This window comes from Choloepus didactylus, chromosome 21 (assembly GCF_015220235.1).
Source record: "Choloepus didactylus isolate mChoDid1 chromosome 21, mChoDid1.pri, whole genome shotgun sequence".
Lineage (NCBI taxonomy): Eukaryota > Metazoa > Chordata > Mammalia > Pilosa > Megalonychidae > Choloepus > Choloepus didactylus.
Window position 1 is genome coordinate 6,611,630 of NC_051327.1, and position 4,620 is coordinate 6,616,249.

The 4,620-nt window shown below is 32.3% G+C and overlaps 1 pseudogene; it reads right to left on the reverse strand.

Moving 5' to 3' along the window:
- Positions 1 to 680: 680 nt before the first annotated feature.
- Positions 681 to 1,646, reverse strand: LOC119517872 (annotated as a pseudogene).
- Between the last annotated feature and the right edge of the window lie 2,974 nt (positions 1,647 to 4,620).

Consider the following 4,620-nt stretch of genomic DNA (forward strand, 5'->3'; position numbering starts at 1 on the left):
CTTCTCTCCTAATTTTCCTATCCCTTTTATCATCTTGAGGAATAAACATATCAAAAAGTGTGGCTATTCCCATGCATCTTAAAATCATATGCATCGATTTTAAAAGATAATATTAGTTTGATCAAATACAGTATTGCATTATGTTGAAATCTTCAATCTGATATTAATATTCACTTTTATTGATGTACCATCATCTTTATAAAACTGCATCTCCATTGAAAGGTCCATTTTTTCCTCCAAGGAATAGTTTTTTGGGAGAGTCATTCCCGGGCAAAGCTGCATGTTTATTTTTGTTTAATGCACATTGCCTACCTGTTTTTTAAAATAGACATTACAACTTTGTGAAAATCAATGATATCATTTGCAATAGCTTATATAACAAGGTATATATTTCAAATGACTATATTACATCAGCCATTATCAAAGTTTTTTATTGAGAGGGGACATTTACAGTAAAATTATAGAATTATTAAAGGAATGATTTTCAATTTGCCAATACATATATAATTTGGATAACTTAATATAGAAAGGTCTCTTAATATTAAATTCCATACACTGGAAATAATTGCCACTGAATGTCAGGCAACAAGTATAGTTAAAAGTAAATATCTGTTGAAATCTCATTACAAATATAGGAGAAAGCATCTATTGTAAATATTACTCATTCTTTAAAAACTAAATTATTTACATAGAAATTTTCTCAGTGCCATGATAGCATCCTTATTCCTTAGACTGTATATCATGGGATTAAACATGGGAGTCACAATGGTATAGAAAAGAGAGAGCATTTTGTCAGTTCTGATGAGTGACTGGTCTTGGGTCTTAAATAATGTAATCATTCCTGATCCGTAGAATAACACCACAACCATAAGATGAGATTAGCAGGTGGAGAAGGCTTTGGACCTATTTGTGGCTGAAGGTAATTTAAAAATTGTGCATATGATTTTTGTGTAGGAGAAGAGTATTAACAGAAATGGAACTGTGACAAACAACACAGCAACTATGTAGACCAACATTTCATTCACAAAGATGTCTCCACAGGCCAGCTTGAGTATTGGAGGGATATCACAGAAGAAGTGGTTGATATGGTTAGACCCACAAAAGGGCAGAGAGAAAATCTGGCCTGTCTGCCCTATCTGGATGGGAATTCCACTAATCCAAGAGCCAGCCACTAGCTGGATACACGCCTTTTGGCTCATGACTAGAGAATAGCGCTGTGGGTTACAAAAGGCCACATAGCAGTCATAGGCCATCACTGCCAGGAGGAAGCACTCTGTGGCTCCCAACATAAGGACAAAGTACATTTGTGTAGCACAGGCAACTAAAGAAATTCTTCTTCTCTGGGTCCCAAGATTCATAAGCATTCTGGGAATAGTAACCGATACATAGCAGATTTCCAAGAAGGAAAAATTGCCAAGGAAAAAATACATGGGGGTGTGGACAGTAGGATCCAGTTTTGTTATCAGAAATATGGTGCCATTGCCCATGAGTATAATGATGTAGATGACTAAGAATAATCCAAATAGAAACCACTGGAGATGGGGAATATCAGCAAAGCCCAGAAGAACAAATTCAGTCAATTCAGTAAGATTTTCTTCTGATGTTTTTTCTTGATGCTTCATCTGTAGAAAGGAAAAATTTAACATAAGTGTTTCACTTTACTTTCCTGGATCTCATTGCCTGTACTCTAAATTGTATGTGGGTGTCCAGAGTTGTTTTCATGTTCCCTGCAATTCTTCCCAATTTAAGAATATTACTATCTGTGTATTTTCCACTTTCCCCTCTTTATATCCTAGGAATTATCATTTCAAATGCTGCAATGAAATTTTCTTTAATAACATTTCATTATACATCTGTTCATAGCACAGGATAAACCAAACTATACCTTTGTAAGCACAGATACTGAAGCCATTTGGAAATGCTGTAGATAGACCTATGACTTTGCCATCTAATTTTACCTTTAATGAATTACAAATTGGATAAATCCTGTTGTACTTCTCAGTGCATTTTCACAATCACGCTTCAGTAGCACTGTATCGTAAATTGTCTTTTCACATTCTTTTTCAACTACCTATTTCAGCCATCATTTTCCTCCCCTCATCTGATGATCTAGAATATAAAGATCCAATTATATGGTTCACACATCAAAAATTGAGAGAAGAGTTTATTGATGTAAGAAAATAATACAATATATTTTGGTAGAATGTTAATTGGGTGATATAAGAGAGTTTTACTCAGGAAAATTGGCCTGGGAAGATTTATACAGATTGAAACAAATACACAGGGTAATCCTAGGAAAACAGGTACAGCATATAGTGTATACATTACCTGTCTGTGTGTGTGCAGAGCAGGAGGAGAAAAGATATTGGCTGCTGTATTATTCTCAGGATGGTGTGTGCACCCTCCACCGTATTTGTTATTCCTCAAAAATACACAAAACTTTCCATTCCTAAACTAACTTTTCATTAGAAAAAAGGATATTGAGACTCACTAAGGTGAATAGATAGTTTGACCAATTTCACATAGGTTTTGTGATGGCCAGTCTATGCCTATTTTTTTAACGTAGTTTAATCCTCCATGATTGATTATCTGGATTATACTAAGCAATTATTTAAACTTTCTAAAGCTTGCTTCCTTGTTTTTGATAAATAATTGAAAAAATATTGGTAAAATTATTATCTATCAATTTAAACTGAACATTTACTGTTTATGTTTCTATAACCATAGTAATAGTTATGATATTGTGTCCTTTAATTCTGTAGATGCCACAATGTAACATGTTGCTACAATAATAGGCATTTAATAATATTGAGTTGTTAATTACTTTTTTCTACTTTTCCTTTTATCAGAGCCAGGACTGAGGTGGGGCTCCAACGTTGCAAAATTTAAGGAGGTGCTTATTTTCAGGGCCATCCTGAACTTGCACATTCTTGAAGGTGAGGGCCTCCTTAAATTTTTCACCCTAGATGTTTCTTGCCATACCACTGGTCCCATCCTGTTGGTTTTGAACCTGGTCCACTAAACACAGTGCCAGTAAAGTGTCATGTCATGGTTAAAGAGCGCTGTCCTCCTCAGATGGAATGGAATTGAATTATGGCTCTGCCACTTGCTGGTTGTGTGATACCATGCACATTACATTATGCAATTACTCTCCCCATGCCACAGTTTGATTAACCATGAAAAGGACCAGAAATTGCCAACCCTTATATTTGTTATGTGACTTATGTAATTTAATACAAGCAAAATGGCATAAGTTGTGGTAGTTATAAAAGGCTACATAAATTCTGGTTATTATATTACTATTAAAACCAAATTTTATTTATTATTCTGAATTTTGTTAAGTGCTCAGTGTGAAACATAATCCCTCTCTAGTTTATTTTCCTGCATATTGGACAATTATTATGGGAAAGAAATGAGATTAAAGCAATGATCAAAATTCTAACTATTTCAAACTATTCAACTCTGAAGTTATAAATTCTCCATGAATTCTCTACCTATATTATTTTCTGTACTCTTAGAAGTCAACATTTCTATTATGCCTCATTGTTCAGCGCTTAGTTTTTAAAAAATGGCTAATTCTTTTCCTGTGCCCCTCTACCCCCACCCTTGCTGATACTAAATTATCTGAGAGGTAAATGCTGTGACTAATTTCTTACTTTGAATCAACATAGATCCTAAAAAAATGGTTGTGAGCCCAACATGTCAATCAATATTTGGTTATGAGCTCAAATAAAGAAGTCAACACTATTAAGATGAAAACATCACTCTTAAATGATGGAGAAGAATTAAGACATAAGAAAACAAAAGATTCAAATGTTTAGATATTAGGCTTTTGAGTGGCAGCATTTAATACAAATAATTTCACTCACTAATTGAATAAAATGACTTACAGTGCTAAATAAAATATAATTCTATTATACAAAATCAAAGTTTTGGTGATGACGTTATCAGTGTATGATTCAAAATATGTAAGACTTGCATAAGTTTTTATCAGTGGGGAACAGGGTAGAAGGAGTAAAACCATCTCTATTACTCTTCTTTCTTATAAATGTTTAGATTATTTTAATTCAAGATTAATAAACATGATGTTTTCATTTTTATTTAAAATTTATGCATCCAAATGTTCACTGGAAAAGAACAAATGATTAAGGGTATTTTAATAATATTTGAATGCAGTTAGATATTAGTCACTGTCAGTGCCTCTACTCTACCTAATCCTCAGCTGTATGGAATATTTGACACAAATTAGCAACTTCAACACTAATTTTAATTTGAAAAACAGTATTGAAATTAAAAAAATATTATTTTATAAGTATTTAATTTTGCATATTTGTTTTTGTTAAAATAAATGTCCCTTAAATTCCCCAAATGTTGTAAATTTATGTCCTGGAATATTTTACTTTAAATGTTGTATTAAAATATCAAGGCAAAATACAGAAATCAAATACACACACACATATATTTTATAAAGTCTTGGTTCATAATGAAGTTTTCTTAAAATATTGTTTACTATATTTATAAAAATTGTAACAATTATTCAAAGTTTCCATTTTTCAAATTGAGGTAATATATTTAATATCAAAACTTAATTTTAAATTATATTTTATAGAATCAGAAACA